This window comes from Ambystoma mexicanum, chromosome 1p, assembly GCF_040938575.1.
Source record: "Ambystoma mexicanum isolate Mex_15411 chromosome 1p, UKY_AmexF1_1, whole genome shotgun sequence".
NCBI classification, from domain to species: Eukaryota; Metazoa; Chordata; class Amphibia; order Caudata; family Ambystomatidae; genus Ambystoma; species Ambystoma mexicanum.
The window spans coordinates 124,977,838-124,999,934 of record NC_090921.1 but is presented as its reverse complement, the minus strand read 5'-3'; the positions used below and the strand labels follow the sequence as shown (position 1 = coordinate 124,999,934).

Genomic DNA, 22,097 nt, shown 5'->3' with positions numbered 1-22,097 from the left:
CATTAGCTTAGCCCCTGATCTTTTCCAGATCTAGCAACACCCCTGCACACCTTACCATCTCCATTCAATGTTGATGATTTCACGTCACTGCCTGGGCCCCACCAAATACATTTATGAAGTTGGCACACATGTCTGGGGGAGCATGCTGTGCAGGGACAGGTGCAGGGGCAAGATCAGACCCTGGCTAAAAAGGGTCGCCGTAGCCCCTAAATCTGAAAGGCATAGAAAGGCAGATGCTAAATACATGAAATCCTGCTCCGTTTCGCCAATGGGTGAGCGCAAGGCTGCACACTGCCCCTTTAATAATGCTGCGGCTGGGAAATGTAGCGTTTCCTTTGCTGCTCTCTCTCCCTTCCTCGCATTGCTACAAGCCCAGCAGCCGCCCCCACCCACCTCCGGCCCGGTGAGACGGGGAAAGAGAGAGAGAGAGCCTGGCGGAAGGAAGGCAGGAAGGAAGGAAGCAAGCAAGCAAGCCTGGCCTAACCCCGCTTCCCTTCCTTCCCATGCCTGCTCCCAGCCCCCCAGGCCAGAGCCAGGCAGAGAGGGAGGCCTCCCTCCCCAGGCGCTGCTCTGATCCCGGCAAGGCTGGCCACCCAGGGCAGGGGAGGAGAGCCGGCAGCGGGAGAGGACAGCTGCACGCCTCCCCTGGCTCCGGGAGCTCCCGGCTCCCCTCTCTTGGCAGGAATCCCCCTTTCTTTTCTGCTGCCGGTCAGACTGGCCGGACACTTCACCCGGCCCCCACCTGGCACCCGGTGAACAGCACCTAGCAACTCACAACAGCTGAGCCCATGTAAGTACCAACAACCCCTTTTCCTCCCGTGTACCCCGCTCCTCTGCTTTTCTTGATATCTGCGATTTAAATTAATTTGCAAACACAACCGGTTCTGGGTCTGCTGGGTAAATACCAGCTCAGGTCTAAACACCGGTGACAGCATCGTTTCATTTCCATTGGGGGCGGGTCCCCTCCACCCCCATTAGATGAGTAGGTGGTCGCCTTCAAATCGTACAATTTTGCTTTACGAGGTGTCAAACGGAGGAGAAAATCGCGTTTCATTATCTCTTCAAGGGCTTGCAGTTTCTTTTGTCCCCTTTTTTTTCTCACTGCCCCCACTCCCTCTCTATTGGAATGCAATTTTGCTCTGGAAAAAAAAAAACGGGAATGAGTCACTCAGCCGGCAATAAAAAAAAGACTCATTTTAAAATGAAACACATTTCTGGAAACTAGACTGCGCGGCCAACATGCAGCGTTTTCATTTGGAGCACTCCCGTTCACTTTGGTCCTTTGGCTCACGTGTGGCACTAAGGCGACACCCAGCAAGATTGCGATGGATTGTGGCGGGGAGTTACTTTCATTGGTGGATGAATACAGTGCTTTGTGGATTTCCCCCCCCTCTCCACGCTGTGGGCTGCCTCTGATTTGTCAGAAGCACTTACATGCCAATTCCTGACCTTTCCTGTGCTTTTCATATTGGCTGGCCTGGGTGACTGTCATTTAGTAAATAGCTCTATTTTCTCTCATCATGCTTTCGCTGCCAATGGCAGGATTTATTTGGGACGTTTTTCTGTGTAATTAGCATCCCCCTCCTGCTAGATAGCCAGCCAATTATATTCAGTTGGTGGCATGGCTCTTGTAATGCACTGCCTGCAGAAGTGTGCAGAGAGACGGTATCCGCTGCAGTGAGGTATTACACATGGGGTTTGAGATATTGGACTCTTTGTATCACTACATTCACCTGTACAAGTAAAAAAAAAAAAAAACACTCTTGGATCTTTCCAGAATTTCTGGACATAAACAGAATTCCATATCTGAGTGACTTTTTATTCTTTTATGTAATTGTCATTTGCATAGCGCCAGTCACCATTGGTATGGTCCCAACACGCTGTCGGTTGAACCCGCTCGGGGGACAGAAGTCCAGGTATCAGAGAGAGTTGGAATGCGTGTGTTTAATTTTTTGCCAATACGAAGGTATGTAGGGTTGCCTAAGTCCCTGGTTGCGACCCATGTCGAGTTGGGATTTTGGAAGGGTGCTGAGAGGTGTACCAGGAGCGTCTGAAAGCAGGAAAGGCATAATGTGTGCCGCTATACCAAATTTTTATCTTGGGGTGTGGCTGCATTCTTCTGGAAGAAGAGTTGTGCAAAGTGTATTAGTGTCATGTATGTGGCGGATGGGTGCTGAGAGGTGGGCTGGAGGATATGTGGGAGCAAGAGCAGAAAAACCTTGCGCGCAGCTAGACCACATTTTTATCGTGGGGGGGATAGTTGCATTCTTAAGGCGGGTGTGTTGTGCAGTGTGTCTTACAGTTATTCATGTAGTGGGTGGGTGCTGAGAGGTAATCTGCAGAGTGTGAGAGCAGGAAAGACGTTATGTGTGCATCTAGACCGACTTGTCATGGGGACAGCTACATTCTTATGGCAGGTGTGTTGTACAATGTGTCTTAGAGTAATGCATCTAGTGCGTGGGTGCTGAGCGGTAGTTTGGGGAGAGTGTGAGAGCAGGAGAAATATATGCACAGCAAGACCCAATTCTATCATGGGGTATAGCTGCATTCTTTAGACAGGTGAATGTGCAAGGTGTCTTTGAGTGGCGCATGTAGTGGATGGGTGCAGAGTGGTAGTTTGGAGAGTATACAGGAGCAGGAGAGTTGTTATGAGAGCAGCTAGACCAAATTATGTTGTGTACCGTGTTTTAAAGTAGTGTCTAGTAGTAGATGAGTGGGTGGTAGTGCCTTAGGCTAGTTTCGATAAGCATGGCTTTTGATATATACCCGCGTGTCCTGGCTGGTTACATTGGTTGCACAGACGCTGCTGAATTTAGCAGGGGGTGAAATTCAGGGCGCGGTTAAGTACTACATATTCGCTAGATGCGATACATAGGCTACCTCGGAGAATCGTCTAGATGTGATACATTGGTTACCCTCAAAATTCATCTAAGTGCAATTCATTGGCTATTCTAAAATTAAACTAAGTGTAGTACAATGGCTATCCTCATAATATATCAAGTGCAGTACATTGGTTACCTCTGGTGATTCATTCAAGTGCAATACATTGGTTAACCTAACAAGAATTAAAGCAATGGTTCGCCCAAAAATTTTTATTTAAAAAATAGATTGGCGTTTTTTTTTCGAAGTCCCCATGTAAAATTTTGAGCAATTCAAGCTCAAAAATTGAAAAAGCAAGCACATGGGCGCATCCATTTTGTGAAATGGCTGCCCGCCTGTGCTGGCTTTTGCGGCACTAATGAAGGAAAAGCCAGCCAGCTGTAGTAAACAAAAGCTACCACTGGGTGGCTTTTCCTTCATTGGTGCCGGGACTCGGAAGACGCGGACCGAGACTACAGGCAGAAAAGCTGCAGCTGCATCTCGGTAAGTGCTATTTTTTTTTTTTTTTTTTTAAATAAGCACTAGCTGCGGTTTTTATTTCTAAGTTTTCCGGGCTGGAGGAGCCCGGAAAACTTAGAAATAAAACCGCAGCTTTAAAAACATATTTATGTTTGTGGTCGCTTCAAAAACTTCTTTCTAAGTTTCTCAGGAGCCTGAGAAACTCAGAAAAAAAACGCAGCGTTTTCAAACACAACCGCGTTGTGTTTCTGCCTGCCGTGGCTATCACTTTGGGTCTCCGGTGCTCCCCTCCCCCATGGGAGCACCGGAGACCCAAAGTGAAAGCCAAGGCAGGCAGAAACACAACGTGGTTGTGTTTACATGCCGCGTTATTTCTGCCTAAATCTGATTTCCCATTTGGGGCTCTCGGGGTCCCCACGGGGGGCCCGAGAGCCCCAAATGGGAAATGCTAAATGCTGCAGTGTTTCTGCCTAAATCTGCTTTCCCATTTGGGGCTCTAGAGCTCCCCGTGGGGAGCCCTAAAGCCCCAAATGGGAAAGCAGATTTAGGCAGAAGCACAACGCTGTTGTGTTTGAAAACGCTGTGGTTTTTCTTTCTAAGTTTCTCAGACTCGGAGGAGCCTGATAAACTCAGAAAGAAAAACCACAGCGTTTTCAAACACAATAACTTTGTATTTATGTTTGCGGTCGCTTCAAAAGCGACCACAAACATAAATACGTTTTTAAAGCTGCGGTTTTATTTCTATGTTTTCCGGGCTCCTACAGCCCGGAAAACTTAGAAAATAAAACGCAGCTAGTGCTTATTTTTTTTAAACAAAATAAATGGCACTTACCGAGATGCAGCTGCAGCTTTTCTGCCTGTAGTCTCTGGTCCGCGTCCTCCAAGTCCCGGCACCAATGAAGGAAAAGCCACCCAGTGGTAGCTTTTGTTTACTACAGCTGGCTGGCTTTTCCTTCATTAGTGCCGCAAAAGCCAGCACAGGCGGGCAGCCATTTCACAAAATGGATGCGCCCATGTGCTTGCTTTTTCAATTTTTGAGCTTGAATTGCTCAAAATTTTACATAGGGACTTCGAAAAAAAAACGCCAATCGTTTTTTTTTTTTATGTTGCCTATCTATTTTTTAAATAAAAAATGTTGGGCGAACCATTGGCTACCCTCAAAGGACATCTAGTTGCAGTGCATTGGTTACCCTCAAGATTCATCCAATGCAATACCTTGGTTGCCCTACAAATGAATCTTGCTTTGGCAGTCTCCCATAAGTATGGGGTGCGATATGGTGATTGCATGGTCAGCATGTGTTGGATAGCTTGCTCACAGGGGGAGAGGGTTAGTCAGGGTGCAGAGGGGCTAAACCTTGTCTTGAGGGCCTTTTCGGAAGGCCAAGTGGTCTATGCGTCAGATGCTAAACAGTATAGAATTCCACATAGAGGGGGCTTGGACGGAAAAGTTGGTGCCACCAATTCTGTTTGATTTGAAGGAGGGGGATCACCAGTAAGAGAGCAGTTCCTGAGCGCAGGTTTCTTTTGGGGTGGTATTGAGTGACTTTCTGTTGAAGGTATTTTCTAATTTAGGTCTGTTGTGCGTAGTGAGGGATGCATGTGGCTTTGAAAGAGACATGTTGTCCGACTGGGAGCCAGTGGAGGATGGGGATGGCGGGGTGATGTGCTCCATGGGGGCTGAGTGTGAGCAGGAGCCTTGCTGCAGAGTTCTGGACCCTTTGGAGCTTGTTAAGTTGTTAGGCAGGGGTGCCTAGGTAGAGATTGCGTAGTCAAGCCGGGAGAGGACAATGGACATGATTGCTGTCACTCTGTGGAGGTGGGAGAGGTAAGGGAAGATGCGTCTAAGTATGCAGAGGTATCGGTAGCATGATTTTGTCACATGTGTTGTGATAGTCAGGTTGGTGCCCATCGTGCAGTTCAAGTTTATGATTGTGGCGGATGTAGCGTGGGTGGGCTAGCAAGGGAGGCTAGGGGGCGGGTTGCGGGAAGAGGGCTGTCTTTTTTGCAGATCATGATCTCTTTTTTTTTTCCAGGATTGAGCAGGAGGTGGTTGACCACCATCTAACGGTCCATGTTAGTGAGGCAGGATTAAAGGTCTGGGTGAGGGGTAGAGACTGACTTGGGGATTTTAAAGATTTGTGTGTCGTCGGCATAGTTGTAGCAGGTGAGGTTGTGTGTGGGAAGAGGGCTCATGTAGAGGTTGAAGGGGATAGGCAGGCGCCTTGGGGGACTCTGTTACTGACGGGGCGGGTGGAAGAAGTGAAAGGGGGAAGGTGGGTGATTTGGTGACTGTTGGGAAGGACTGAGGGCGTTCACCTTAGTGCTGTGTCCCTGATGCCAAGGGAGTGGAGTCTGTCGAAGAGGATGCTGTGGTTGATGGTGTTGAAGGCCGCTGCGGCACAGCACTTGGTGTCTACAGTGTTTTTGAGGTCATCCCATATGGAAACTAGAGATGGAAACTAGGGATGATTCAGTTCTAGGGACTGGACGGGGTCGAGGAGGAGGTGGTTGGCTTCCGTGAAAGTAATGAGCTGGGAGTAGGCAGTGCGGTCGGGAATTTGGCTAGGAAAACAAGTGTTGGAAATAGGTCTGTAGTTTGCCAGCAGGAGGGGGTCGAGAGAGGGTTTTTTCAGGAAGGATTTGACATGAGGTGTTTTGAAGGCTGCAGGGAAGATGCCTGCTGAGGTGAGGGAAAGTTAAGGATGGATCTTGCGATTCTGCCGATTGAGGTGAAGATTTCTTTGGGGTGGGGGGGCAAGGGTATACACGCTGAACTAGTGCACTGGATTACAGATGGGAGGAAGATAGTATGTAGGGGGGAGACTTATATTCTGCCCATGGCCATTCCAAACCCTATGACCATTCCCACTCACTATCTGCCCCTCTCCGTCCATAATCCTGTCCTAGGATCTTTTTGAGGTAGATCTATCTATCAGTATCGTCAAACGTTGGCCTGCCCGTTTTATTTCTAAGCAGTCTAATGAGCGTTAATTGCAGCTGCAAATGCACTACTGGTGTAATAAAAATGTCTTAACCAAGTTTACCTTCAGCCACATGAATTATAACTGTTCCCTGTCATGTTAAAAACAAGCATTTGCAAAGACACATCCTTGACTTGTGTATAGATTTTAGATAGGCATTTGCCAGGCACTGCTGACATATGCCAAGGTACTTGCACCATTTCTCAGCAGCTGCCAGGTAGTGCTATTATGGCAGTGGCTAGCAAATTATTGTCTCATGCCTTCACAAAAACCAAATCTGTTTGCCTTGCCAGCGTTGGCTGATACTCTTGTTCCCAACGTTTGCTCTAGTATTTATGCAGAGCGGTGGAGCAAAGTGGGGTGTGGGCCCTTGTATTTTGTACAGAGATGTCTTGTACACATCTGCAATCCTGGTCCTGTTGCTTTCCACTTGACTTCTGAATGTGTGGTTGTAGTGACGGGACTTGCACAGAGTCCCGCTTCCATTGTTACGTTTGAATGATTCAGAAGACGGGGCGCTAACCTAACCAGGCGCTTGGGGTTGTCCAACTCCAGGCCTCGAGGGCCGGAAACACGTCGGTTTTTCGGGGCACCGCTCATTACTATTCATGAGATCAATTTGCATGCACAGTTTTTCTCATGAATATTAAAGAGATATATCCTGAAAACCCATCAGATTTCCAGCCCTCCAGGCCTGGAGTTGGACAACCCTGCACTGAACAGAGCAACAGGTCAGCTTCTGCGATTTTCCCCACCACCGGGCTTGCTAAATCCCAACAACCACAATAAAGCTTGATCTCCAGCTTATCATTGATTCTCCAAGTCCACGAATTCCATCCGCAGCAAGATCCCAGGCTTACAGTGCCTCTAGTCTGCAACTGCAGTCACCAGAAAAGTAGAGTCAGCCAGCATGCAGCCAACCACACCTCCACCACCGTTTGTGCCAAATCAGGGGAGTCCTCGTCCGACCGAGGCAGTGGCTTGCTGGAATCCTGTGATTTTAACGATAATAAAATAAAGAATTCCATTTTAACGAAACAAAAACAATAAAAAAAAAATACAGAATGTTTCAAATAAATATGTGGGGTGGAGTAAGGGGTTAAAAACAAAACCGATATTTTTTCGTTGTCTTTGTTTCGTTTAAATGTAATTCTTTCTTTTTTAATTCGTTACAGTCACATGGATCCGGCTTCTTTAGTTCCAAACTAAAATATGCACGATTGAGGAAAATTATCGTTATTAAATGCTAAAGGTGCCAATGACAGAGAATCTTTGCCAGTTTCAAGTATCTCCATCGCCTGCTGGAACATGGGATGAATGACCCTGTGTTCGAGGAAGGGTTTTGGAGAACGAGCAAACGATTTGCAGATATTGCGATGGTCACCCTAGATACAATAAAGTTCTGTGCCAGAGGGCAAAGGGCAGAGGAACTCGTGGGGCTATGTGGTAAACCCCTGTGAAATGGCTCTTGAGTTCCTGCAGGTGGCCCACGCAAACAACACCAAGATGCCAGAAAAATGCATGCATGCATGCCAGAAACTAATTGTTAGAGGTAAACCATTGCTGTCACTGGTGCAGTTGGAGAAACCATGGCAACAAAATAGAAATAGAAAGGAGACAACACTCCCAGCAACACCACAAAGCACGAGTGACGGAGGAGACCATGAACTGGCAGGAAAGCCATGCAAAGAGACCACACCCAGGAGAGCCCGTTTATCCTCCTGGGACAGTGAACTGGACCGTGTGCAGTCCTATTGCCGACAGGAAGTCTTTTGAAGTGTTTTACTTCGAAATAATTCCACTGAGGGGCTTGGGGAAGGGTGGTTAGTTTTGAGATAGTGGGGCTTGGGGGAGAACCCCCCCCTAACCCCAAATAAAAGAAACAAAAAATGATGAGTTTTGTCAGCAGAATTTCTCCAAGGTAAATTACTTCGAGGGAATTACTGTGAGTGAAACGAATTGCCACAGATGTCTTTACAGTGATGGGCAACTATATTCTGTCTAACCTTCCTTCATTAATCCTCTGCCTCATGAACGCAGTTCTCCGCGCTCTGGCCAGGAAATTTGAGAACCTGACTCGTGTGCATTGGTTCCCACTAGATACCAGAGCCCAGTGCGAGGTAGCATGCCTTCACTGTACAGACATGCACCGTCTCCAGCCAGTCCGAGCCCATGTCTCCGGCGGCCTACATTGGCTTTCGTGCCGTTACCAGTTGCAACTAACTGGAAGCCCGGAAGTTCAACTACTCTTACGCCCTCAGACGCTCCTTTCCAGGAGCAGAGGGTCATGTGTAGGAACGGCCCTCTCGCCCAGATTTAGGATATCGTATGCATTTGGCACCAGCTAAAGACCTGGCTTTAGTCTAAAGGTTTTTGTTAAAAGTTTTATACTCTGGTTATTTTTTACACTGTGTCCTCTCCTCAAATTGTATAAATAAAATTTGATGCTTTTTTAAAAAGTCTATTTTTATTCTTATTTTGGTTGGTTAAATTAGATGAACCTTTCAAAACAATTAAAAAAAAAAACATAAATAGACCAATAGAACAGGTATAAAAACAGATTTTCATAGTACAATTCACATCGCATTACATTAAGAAACACATTATCATTTTGAAATGGAAACATAGGTGCAAAACATCATCAGATTAAAAGGAAAAAGAAAAACGTTCAACAGAAATTTCTGTATTTGCCTTCTGCACCACGTTCATGCCGTGTCCAGGCTTTACACGTGTTTAGTCAGTGGTGAAGGATCATGGAACTTGTAGTCTGAATCATTTGGAGGGCCCCATAACCAGTAACCACGTGTACATCCACTCTTGTGTGGTCATGTGAAGTGTACCCCGAGCACATTTGTCTGGCAGTGTGAGGGTGGCCGCTCAGCTGAACGCAACAAAGATTATATACAATCCATTTAAACATGGCACTATCCAGACAGGTGTCGCTGCTGTAAAATCACTATGGTGATGGGTGAAGTATAGTATAACAGCTGATTAACATAACCTGCTGCAACCCATAGGCAACCCTGCCAGACTGCAATGCATATGAAAGCCTTCAGCAGCTGTGCCATGAATCGCTGCCCTATTTAGTCTCGCTGTCTGTCGACCAGAACTTATCCGACCTGAAATCATGAGCGTGCCCCATTCTACCAGCTCTCCAAAGCCTCCATCTCTGCGTGCGGCTAGTACAAGCCTGCCATGTCCGCTTCATCTCTGAACCCCATGTGTGCCATCTTCTCAACAAAAAAACAGCAGGTTAGTCAAGGAAGGCTTGTTATGCCTGCATTCATTGTGAATTAATAACTATTAGCCTTTATCTGTCCAGATGCTCAAGCGTGCCTTAATGAGGGCTCCAAAATGCAGATGTTGGGTTTGCAGGACCGCATTCACCCATTCGTATTTTATTTATTTATTTATTGCTTGTTAGGCGCTTATACAGCAAGTAAAATACTGTTTCAAAGCGCCCACAGAGTGAGAGAAAAGGGAGTGAAATACAACACAGAACCCAATATTTAATAAGAACAATGGGGGGAAACGGATGAAAGGAGGAACCTAATATGCCCTGTAAGGATTCAGAACGTGCACGTGCAGCAAGGAAGAGGGCAGAGGGGGTAAGTGCTGGGGAGTCCGAGCTCCTGGGTGAGCCACAGATGAAGTGCTAGGGTTGGTGAGTGCTACGCAGCCAGGAGCCACGTTAGGAGTAAGTGCAAACCTCCATTCTTACGGAAGGGTCGCACAGCTGCCTTCCACTAGTCATTGGATGCAGGACCAGGTTTGATGTACTCCTCACAAATGGCGAGCGAGGGGTCCATTATTAAACTCTTGGTTGGATCTCTTTAATCCCTAATTATATATTTGTTAGTGATTTTGTTAGTGTCAGCCCAAGCTGTCTGTGTCCCTTCTCCCCTGTAAGAAAAGGGGTCAGGAAAATCTCCCCAACCTCGCATAAGGCTGCATGCTCACCTGGGCGGCTTCTGGAGACTCCTCCATGAAAGACGCATTCGCAGACATTTTGACTAAATGAACAAAAATGCGCTTCTCCGAGCCGCTGCGGAAAGGGGCATTCTGGGGGTTCGTATTGGTGAAAGCGAATGAAGGCTGCCCCATGTTTTCATGTAACCCCTGAGGAGTTTTGAAAGGGTTTGTGAGGGATGGACTGCCCGATTCCCCATTTAATGCTGCTGCTGGAAAAGTACCGGACCAGTCACAAATGTGCACAAGAGTGAGAGCCCTAATGAACCTCACTTTTTTAATGTCCCTTCTGTCTCCCTTGCATGGGGTATTACTACCCCCTGGCCCCACAAACTCCTGTTTGACTTCCACGACTTCAATACTTGTGTTATTTTAATTCTTCCATCCACATTATTATTGTTTTCAAATTTATTTTTATTGGTTTTACATAATGGATACAAACAGAAACTTGAACACCTGGCAGCCCCTCCCCCCACCCCCCAGGCACACACAGAGTTCCACCAGACCTACGCGACTAAGAGATGTCCAGCAGACGCAACCTGTGCGGGCAATATTGTACTAAATAGTCCCCCTGCAACATGTCTAGGATTGGGGCCCACTCTAGCGGGAATTTGGCTTGGTCCCCCTGAATGGTATAGGTAACCCATTCCAAGGCTACAACGTCCCAGAGTTTATGCAAACAGTCCGCTAATACCGGAGGGTCCGGCACCTTCCATTTGCAAGCGATAACCAGAAGAGCCGCCAGGTGCAGGATGTGAAAGGCCTTCCTTTTGTATTTTGGCCACAATTTATTGTTCATTTTCAAGGGAGTTCCGGCCATTTTTAGTTATATAAACGTGTACATTTATGTTCCTCCGACTCTTACATTTTGCAAATAATCGCGGCATTGCACTACATACATCGTGCTATGTCATGGTTTTTTAAATCTCATATTTGCAGAGTCCTGTCGCTGTGAACAAGGCCACAATGGCTGTGTAGCAGCAGCTAGATGACGCACGGCACTCGACTGAAGCCAAATAGTGAAATAATAAGTGTTAGTAGGGATGTACACTAATTGACCTTTTCACAATTGATCGCGGGAGAATTGACCTTCTGCACAATTGATCGTGAAACTAAGGCCAATTAGGACATATCTGAAGGGGGAACCTCCCGCACTCAATCCAAAACCCTCTACCAAATCTCATAATATAATGTACTAGCCCAAACCCACCCCACACACACATATATATATATATATATATATATATATATATATATATATATATATATATATAGTAAAACAAAGGTAAAGGTCAATTGTGCAGAAGGTCAATTAGGACCACTATTATTAGGTAAATTAGGATAAAAGGTCAATTGTAAAAGGTCAATTTGGGTAATACCGTTAGTAGCACTCAATTCAGGAACAGGGCCACATTGCCCACTGTAGAGCTCCAAATGTAAACGTTGGAACCCTTCCTGAACCTAAGATTGCCCAGCTGCCCTCGATTAACAGGATGAGGTTAACTGCAGCCCAGGTTAAGAAGGAAAGACCAGAATGGGTTATGCAGATAAACTCCCAGAAGAGCGTAGCTTCATCCCAAGAGGAATTCAACCACCCACACCGCAATATACCATCCCCATAAAAATCCTAACAGGCCTCCAGAATGGGCTATGCTGTAGGGCCTTACCAACAGGGTAACTGTTGGTACCATCTACAGGCCCTGGAGAGGGGCAGCTCCTTCCCCCACTTGCCTGGCCCTCTCCCCATCACACACAGAGACATGCAGTCTCTGTCCCCACAAAGGGAGGGAAGGGTGAGGTGTGAACATCACCCCACCCTCCCACAAAACAAAAAAGTGCTAAGCACCTAGAGGAAACAACAACAAGTGGCAGGGGAATCACAATGCATTGCCCCCCCCCCCCAAGGGCCAAGGGGGGCAGACAGTCGGCTGCTGCCAGACGGGGGTTGGACTTCAGCCCCCACTGACACACTTCAAAGACCCAGGGTTACCCCTGGGTCTTATAAAAAGAGCAGCACAGCTCTCGCCAACCACAATCTGTTTGTCGTCCCTGAACGGGGTCCCAAACAGCCTGGAAGTTCACTGTTCACTCAGTGTCTTCCACCTCTTGTCTTTTGAAGTGTGCTTTTAACTAGGCATCTTCATCTTTCCCTACTTTCCCTTCTATTGCAGAGTTCGTTGCAGCCGCAGCGTCTTTGTTTCCACTACCGAGCATTGTCCCTGCTCAAAAAAAGCGAGAAGATTCCCAGGTTCACCTGAGCGACCAGAGGCACGCGCCAAACTTGAAGGAGACGTCCGGAAAGACAAACAAACAAAGGAATCCAAGGCGAGCGACCCGGGCAGGCGGCAGTTTCAATTCCAGCTTGTCAAAGTAAGTAAGCCCCTGCATTGATATTGCGCGGTAACTAAAGGCCTGGGCCGAGCGTTCCGTAAAGAAATGTAAATGCCCTGACTTGGAAGCAAGCCAACACGGAGCAATCTATTGACATTGCATCCATAGTTGCAAAACTGATAAAGGGAGTTTGGAGGTTTTACACGCATAAGGTCTTTGTTACGAACGGGGGACCTTTTTTGCAAGTAATTACAAAACAAAAGAAATTGTACAAGGGATAAGGTTTGATGGATACTTAATAGACGCAAGCACTTTTTACAAAATACAACGCAGGGCTCATTTTACCCAGCTGCATGATAAAAAGCGCACCAGCAGCACATTACGAGCGCGCTGCTGAAATAGAACTTTAAACAATTACAAGAAATACGTGGCCCAGGCTCACGCAGAAATAAAGGAAGCATTTATTTAAATATAAATCCTAAGAAATCAACGTGAAGTTTGTGCAGACAAGCAGTGGCACAGATAAACAATTTTTGGGAGTTAAACAAAGGTTGAGGATTCAAACCTTAAAACATTGTTGACAGCAGCTTGCAAACTAAAAGAATAGACACATCAACAGCAGTTACCCAGTCACGGGTGACACCTAATATTTTACTAGTCATTTTAAACAACAAAGAATAGAACATTTCTGTTGTCCCTTTTTTACCCACAAACAGTCTGATGGCTCCCAAAAGAAAAACGCATGAAGCGACAAATGCAACACCAAAGCCCAAATCCCCTCACCTACTCGCAGCAATTGAGGAAGCTGAACATTATGGTTGGGCCTGGGTGAGGGAAAACCTATATGGTCTACCAAAAGAAGGTGCCCCTATACCAGCTGGGCTAGGTGACAGCCCTCTGCCCTCAAAGAAGAGGAAGTCAGTAAGCAAGCAACGGTAACAAAAGCGGTATTCTGGCAAAGTTGAGCAAAAACATGAGGGACATGCAACAAATGAAGCTGGACATAAGAAACAAACAACAACCCCCCGCTGTAAGTAGCAGCCCTACAAGGCACAGCACCCCACTTGAACTTATAATTATCATCAACCCAGCTGTGCCCACAATGACACAGACAGGAGAAACTGCTGAGATACCGGCAGCAGACGCCCCCCCCTCACATCCATCCCCATCCCAGCACCAACACCCATAAGCCCAAAGGGGCCCATAGCTGCAAACACAGCAGACTCAGATGGTGCACCAAAAGCATGGGCAACCCTAAATGTTAGTTCAACAGGTCAGCCAGAAATAATAAAAAACAATGGTGCAGAAATGGTAATGATAGTAATGGTAAATCTTTTCACACAGAAATCCTGAATAGATACAAAAGATGTTTAGCATGGAACATAGATACTACAATCAAGGAAGCCATATGGGTGAAATAATTCATCGAAATCTTCTCCCTGATATAAGCACAATGGAAAGGGAGAGATGCCTTTTAGGGACCCTAAGAAAATAGAAGAGAAAGCAATAGCCAGGAATGCTCAGGTAGAGCAGACCTGGGACAACTGGCTGTAATCATTTGCCATTTTAGCAACTATATATTTAGAAAAATTTCCCAGGGATGGTGCCAAACTTTGGGCATACATGGACAAAGGTAGAGAAGTAAAAATTGCTCAGAAAGGCAGTATCTGGTTAGCATGTGATATTAGATTCAGAAGGAGCATGTCAGAGAGGCCAGCCGTTGAATGGGATGAGGTGCAGAATAATCTCTACATATTAAACGCCGGCTTCGAGCTGAGGAAGAAGTTACCATACCACACAAACCCAACAAAAATTCTCAAGGGACACGAGTCCCTGACAACAAGAAAGAGGAGCAGCCTTTTCGAAAAAACCAGCCCTGGGCAGCTAAGTCAAATGCACACGGACAGAACAAAAATAACCATGCTTCCAAAGCCAATATTCCATGCAGGAATTTTTGGAAAGAACCTATGCACCTGGGGGAAAGAATGCTGGTACAAACACAACTGTACTAACTGCAATGGTGACCATCCGGCAAGCAATCGCACCAGGCTACCAGCCAAAAATACGAAGGAGTAGCCACAGCACTGTCTAACCATCAACAGACCACTTTCCAAGCAACAAAAGCATGACCACTGTTCTAGAACCAGGGAGAACCCCAATCAACCCCAACCACTTCAGCAAGCCCTAATGAACTACCCAGACAGCGATACCAGCTCAGCAATCCGACAAGGTTTCACATCAGGTTTCAAAATTCCTTTCAAAGGAACTGGGTCCCAGTGCATCCCCAAAAACCTGAAATCAGCTGGAGACAACCCAGAAGTGTTAAAAAGTAAAATACAAAAAGAGCTGAATCTGGGCCGGATAGCAGGACCCTGGGATTCCATGCCATTTGCAGAATACATAGTATCACCTCTGGGCCTGGTTCCAAAAAAGGAATCGGGAAAAATGAGGTTCACCAACCACCACTCCTACCCAAAGGGTCACTCACTCAATGACGGCATTCCTCACAAAGAATCTGCTGTCTCCTACACACATTTCCAAGAGGCAGTAAGGCTCGTACAGGAATGTGGCAGGAATGCACTTATGGCCAAACTAGACATTGAATCTGCTTTCAGACTCCTTCCAGTGCACCCAGAATCACAGAAATGGCTAGGGTTTACCTTTGAAAACAAATGTTATGTTGATAGATGCCTCCCGATGGGATGCGCAGTCTCTTGCGCACTATTCGAGCAGTTCAGCTCATTATTTCAATGGACATTCCAAAAACAACAACCAGGGGTCAAGGTAGTACACTACCTCGACGACTTTCTGTTCATGGGGCAAGCAGCATCAGAACAATGCAGGGTGGCCTTGGCCGAGCTAGAAAATATGGCCACCAAATGGGGCATCCCACTGGCCACTGAAAAAACCACCAAACCATCCACCAACATAATTTCTCTAGGGATCGAGAGAGATTCAGAAAAGGGCCTCTGCAGAATCCCAAACACAAAGATTGCTGAACTCTTGGATAAAATACAAAACTTAAGCACAAATGATAAGGGCAAAATAAAAGAACTGCAATCACTAGCAGGTAGCCTCAACTTTGCAGCCAGAATCATCCCACAAGGGAAGGTATTCTCCAGGAGTTTAGAGCTCAAAACAAAATCATGCTCCAAACCCCACCTCCACATTTGGCTAGGCAATGAAGTAAAGGAAGACTTAAACATTTGGGGAGATTTTTCTCAGAAAATTCAACGGAACCACACTTTGGCGCACGCCAAAGAATACATGGGGGGGAAAAAAGGGTCCTCTTTACAGACGCAGCCCGGAGCAAGGGGTTTGGTGCCATCCTTGATACAGAATGGGTGGCCGGGCACTGGCCTGAAACATGGCACCCAGCAGGATGGACAAAAAACTTAACACTTCTAGAAATATTTCCCATTTGGCTAACACTAAGCATCTGGGGCAGGCAGCTAGCTAACACAGAACTGTTAATTTGGCGTGACAACATGGCGGTGGTAGGCATCATAAACAGAAGAACGACCAAATGTCACTTGGTACTGAAAGTCCTAAGAGCCATCACGGTAGTCACACTACAAGAGAACATTGTAGTTAAAACCAAACATATCACTGGAACGGATAATAACTTTGCAGACGCTTTATCTCGCTTTCAGTGGACAAGATTTTGGGAGCTAGCACCACACGCCCAAGAAAAGATGTCGTTAATACCAGCGGACTCCTGGTCAATAATGGGAAGATGACATCAACGCCATCGCCAGAGAGACATGGCCGGGATGTACAACAAAAAACAGGCACCTCACAAACGGGTGCCAACAATGCTGTTCAAACAAACGGGTGCCAACAATGCTGTTCATACAGATAGCATGAACCCTGGTACAGGGTTCCTTGCAGAGATGGCAGAAAAGGCGCTAGCAAGCACAACCACAGCTCAGTACAGTAAGTGCCTGCAAACAGTCTTTAGAATAACAGGTTTAAACCACGTAGAATTGATAACAGTGAAGGATATCGACATATTTTTAAAATGGGCTCATGAACAGGCTTTCAAGAGGGATTGGGCAAAGAGACACCTAGTAGCAATATCATACCACTCCAAACTACGGGGGGACACAGACCCCACCCAGAGCAACCTGATTTCGTATGCCATGAAAGGCTGGGGCAGAATAGAGGTACCCCAGGTAGACTCCCGCTTCCCCCCTCGATTTTGAAAAACTGATAGAAATTACAAATCAGTTAACCAACATATGTAGTCACCCCTATGAGTCCCTTCTATTCAAAACGGCATTCTTTTTGGCGTACTTTGGGGCTTTCCGAATAGGAGAGCTCATCGCCTCAAGCAGCAAGGTCAATAATGGCTTGGGGATCATGGCGACCAGGGTCAGACATGACAGTGTCTCCATAGACTTACAACAGTCCAAAACAGGGGCCAAAAGAAGCATAAACATGTGCTGCATCGACGATGCAACAAACTGCCCGGTGTGCGTCACCAACCTTTACTACACACAAAGACCTAAAGTGGGGGGCAGGTTCCTAATACACAAGGATACCTCGCTACCAGTTCAAAGGGGTACTATCAAAAGTCATCAGCAAAGCGGAATGGGACTCAAAAGATTTCGGCAACCACTCCTTTAGAATTGGGGTAGCAACTGCAGCTTGCTGAGGGGGTCTTGTCCCACAGCAAGTAAAAAGCATAGGGGGGTGGAAGTCAGATTGCTATAAAAGATACATCAGACCAGAACTAATCTAGTCCTCCCCTGACACCCCCCCCCCTTTTTCTTTCACCCACCAGAAACAACAACCGGGTGGACGGCCCTGCTCCTATCAGCATGGATAATAGGTCACTCGTTAGTTCAAATCTATCAGGATTCGGCATGGAACCTTTCTTTCAAGAAATTTCCACCACCTTAACCACCAGGGGATGCAAATAACCACTTCTGGGGGAACACAGACAGCCGATAACCTGCCCGTGTGTGGTGGCACGGGCCAGAGGGGGTTACCTCAGGACCCGGTGCCCAAAAGTATGCAAATATATGGTTATGTGATTATTGCCATTCATATATGTAACAATAAAATCCTACGGCCTTTTATTGCTAACACTTGTAATGGTGTGGTCCCACATTTTCTTTCAGGGAGGGTGGGTCGGCTTAGGAACTTGCATGCATATGGGTCCAACAGTTACCATCGGGCACTTTGGTCCAGGGTCTTACTCCCAGAGGAGCCACAAACCAAAAGCCACCCTTGTTTAAAGTGCCTGTATTTTTCCTCCCAGATTTCAAAGAGGCTGTTTGGGGGCCTTGGAAGCCATTGAAGAGTGGGTGCTATCCTGGCAGCGCAGGAAGGCCTCCACGCCTGAGCTCATGGTTCCACACAGGCCTTAAAATGGACAGTTGCCTTTCCAGAGTGTTGTCATTACTGTGTATGTCTCCCTTGACCCAGCTATCCTGCTGTTTATTATTTTACAACCTTGTCTCTAATTTAATTCCTCATGCTTCACTCCAGTAGCTTATTTACCAATTCACTGCCCCTAAATGCTGGGTAAACACGACCTAAGTCATTATAATCTTCGGAGAATGAAGAGGGTTCTGTCGTTAGACAGTGCACACTCTCCAGCCAAACGGATGGCAGCCAAAAAATAAGGCTCTGTACGTCGACCCTAAGCTGGAGGAAGGTATTGGGTATCCTGATAAAATTAAAATCGCTGCATATTTCAAGGGTGCAAGGGAAGGCGCCTGTAATGGCCAGGGGGACGCTGTGGGGAGAGGTGGCCACTCGGTTATCTTTGTGGTCTTGGACAATAACAATTCACTGCGCAACTTTTGTTATTGCCTCCAGGTAGTCGCCTATTAGGAATAATGTACCAAGTGTACCGGCGCAAGATCAACTGCATCTTGAGACACTTGATGGGGGTTCACAATCTGCGCGGCTATTAGAAGTCCCCCAAACTAGCGGGGCCAATTCAGAAAGACCAAACACACAATAGCTGTCTGGTGTCGGGAGGTATGGGGGGGAAACCAGCCACCCTTAGCGAAGCATTCAACTTTGCATTAACAATCCTGCTTAAACTGTGTAATTCTATCCACAGGGAGGTGCAGAAACACTCCATTATACTGGAGGTGATGGAAAACAAACTGGTGAGTCGTCCCTGGATGAAATCACAGGGAAATTTAGAGAGCCCTAAAAATGTGGCATCTTACCAATTAGGTGGCAGTCCTGAAGTGGTAGATTTAGAACCATGTGAGAATGTCCTGGAACCTATGCAATTGGACTGCACCGGCCCCCTTTACTTCAACAGGCCATGCGGTTGCATGAGGAACATCTGTATGACTACATCTGGTCTACAAAGGAGTGCATAAAATTGAAAAAGCAGAGAATGCACCCATTGTGCCCTGAAATAAATCACATAGGTTGCGGATAAAACTGGCCACCGAGCAAAGAGGGTCAAAAAAAGACAGGGAATCTGTTACTAAAAGTGAGGCAGTCTAGGGAGAATAAGTCAATGACAAACCCTCACAACACCTCGAAACGCTATTTATAAGCCCCTCGCCAGCTTCTCTTGGAGAGGAGAGGGAGGTGGGAACATCGTTAATAACGAGAAACCCTCGAGTATTGAGGAAGGAAGGTGTGTTGTCTCCCTGCCCCTTATGGTTTCACTATGTCAAGTTTATTTTCATCGCCGATATGCAGGTGAATAGGGGGTGGGTACACCAACCTTTCGGTGACATCCCTGCTCTCCGGGCAGGGTGAAGTGAAGGTTTCGAATATGTGGAGGTTTTGAAAGAGCACAGTCCTCCGATATCGAAGGTGCACTGCTTCTCATCAGAAGTGATGTCCTTAGTGAGAGAAAATGCGGAATCGCTGCTCAAATGGGAGTACGACTATAGATCTGCCGATCAAAGAAGTTATCCAATCCTAATGTGGACCTGGATTTGGATGGCTTTCATCACATGCTTGGCGAATATGGTCCTGCCCCCAAGCCCTGAAATGGAACATCGAAAGGCGTTGGAGAGGACGCAATCATTCAGTCGCATTGGACCAGGTTATCATTTCTGCCCCTGATTAAAAAATCTGCGTGAGCCCTTGTGGTTAAAACATGGAACTCTAGAATGTCATTGCCATTTGTTCAGCGATAAAGTTGGCACTGTCGCCTGGTTAAGTACTGCTGCCACGTGCATGCTGCAAGAAACTTGTCTAGATGGTTTTATCTATCAGAGAATAGCAAAAAAGGGACCACCATCGGGAGGTCTACTTATATTGTATGCAAACAGATATACATCCAACGAAGTGGAATCTGAGGGGACATATGCGCGTGTACTGGCTGTAGTGGTAGTGTTGGATTATTGTAGCCCAATGCCTGTGATTAACATATATGATTCCCCCCCCTGGGCAGTGAATGCACTGACACCACCCGTTTGTATATTATTTCATATAAGTGAATTGCAACAGAAGATGGTGAAGAAGGAATGGATCTTGATGGGTGGAGATTTCAATGCAGAATGAATTTCGAAGTTTTGAGTGGTGATGTTGTGCAGATATTTAAAGCAAGCAGGGTGGGGGTAGCCAGGGGTAAGCCAGCTCGTAGGTGGATAGAGTTTTGTAATGATCTGGACCCCTCTTGAATAAATGGGTGTGTCGAAGGCGACATCCCGGCAGTGCCAACATGGAGGCGTGATACAGCATCATCTACAATAGGCTATTTGTATGGTAACCTGGCACTAATGAATGTGCGCTGGGGTCGCGAAGTGGCGTGTAATTTATTTAGTGATCACGCCATCTTGTGTTTGTCAAAGATGACAAATTTGCCTAATAGGATATGTTGTGATAAGGTAGGTACAGTCGTCCAAGGCATAAATTAGTTTTCAACAATTGATTAGCAGAGTTTGCTAATTACATTTTTCTTGATTAGCAAACAAACCCATTTGATTAGCAATTTTGTACTAAGATTTTTAATGCCACCAGAAGATACTTGTACCCAAGATTTAAAATGAGCAACAATACATCAGTTTTGTATACCGCTGAAGCAAGACATTAGTGAGATAAGTCGGGCCCTGCAAATTCTTCTGTAAAATGGTGCATGTCACCACAAACCCACTTTACCCCCTGTATAACAGCTTCCTCGTTGACAGATGCCAGATTCCAGTGGTACATAAGGTCAAGGCCCTGGGTACGTACTTGGAGACTAACATAGATAACAATGGCCATGTTGAAAGTGCTCCGCCAAGTGGCCCCTCTGGTTTCAGAGGATATTAGTAAGAAATTGGTTTGAGCTGTAACATTACCAAGAGTGGATTATTATAATGCCCCCTTGCAGGAGCGAAGAAGGCAGACCTTCAAAGACTTCAAAAAATTAAAAACGCTGCAGTACGTATCATTTTTCAGATGCAGCTCTTTGAGCCCACCTCAGCAGCCAGGAGGACTCTCCACTGGTTTCCAATTTCGGCCAGAGTGTAGTTCAAGCTATTGATCATCTGTCACAAATGTGTCTATGGTGATGCGCCTATATACCTCAAGAACAGGTTGAGGTTATATAAACCTAGTAGATCTCTCCAATCAGCTAAGGAATGCTCGTTACAAGTTGATCGAGTCAAAAGAGCTTTTGGAAATGGCCGCGCTTTTCATGTGTGGGCCGCATGAGCTTGGAATGTCTTCCCTGTTTCTTTACGTAAGCTTTTGGTATTCCGGAAACAGTTGAAGACCTTTCTGGTCTCATAATTTCTGACCTAGTTACTAGCTCCCATTGGATAGGGCCCTATCTCTCTTCTTTATGGCGCTTGGATGCCTTCGGGCTTTGGCATCTTATAAATAAAAAAAAATGTTGCAAGCTTGATGTAACCAGCAGGCCACAGGACTAGGTTTGCCATCGAAGCATTTGGCTGCATGGTCATGTACATTTTCAAAGGTGTTCACTCTTCAATATGATGCATCTTCCCCAACAAAATGATGACACAGATTTAGTTTCATTGTAAAGCAGGAGACGATGCAGTGTTTTACAATAGCAGTACTGTAATTATGCATTATGTAGCTATTACATTTTTAGAAACGGAATTGAAAGCCTTTCTTAAAAGAAATAACATGCTGGTCTTTGGCAGACAAGATACAGTTAGCTTAACAATATTAGCCCGATTATTTCTGGTTTGCAATTATTTGAAAAATAAAATGTGCGTACCACTCCCACACAGGCCTTTTGGCACATGAGTGAAGGGGATGATTACTGCTGCACTCTCTTTCCATTAGCCTCTTTGAACGTCCAGTGAAGAAAAGAGGGTGGAAAGAGCTCGGAAGGCAAGGCTGTACTTTCATTGAACAGAGTAACTTAGATAGCTAACTTTGCTACACAAGTGCCAATTTAATTAGCAAACCTACAAAATTGCATAGCAAATTGCTCTGCGACACTGCTTATTTTATACCTTGACGTCACTAACCCTGGTGAAAAACATGGTTGGTTCGATGGATGTGAACCTGAGTGCCATCACAGTGTTTATG

General features: G+C 46.1%; 1 protein-coding gene across 2 annotated transcripts in view; it reads left to right on the top strand.

The window, feature by feature from the left end:
* The first annotated feature begins 316 nt into the window (after nt 1-316).
* Nucleotides 317-22,097, top strand: part of LOC138567041 (phosphatidylinositol 4,5-bisphosphate 3-kinase catalytic subunit alpha isoform-like) — a 363,865-nt gene continuing 342,084 nt past the window's right edge. Inside the window, exons 1-2 of one of the 2 annotated variants that reach the window (XM_069644877.1) lie at nt 317-790; nt 12,461-12,659. The gene's annotated coding sequence lies outside the window, so the exon portion shown is untranslated. The remainder of the gene's footprint in view (nt 791-12,460; nt 12,660-22,097) is intronic. The other variant, XM_069644869.1, reaches the window with a different exon arrangement.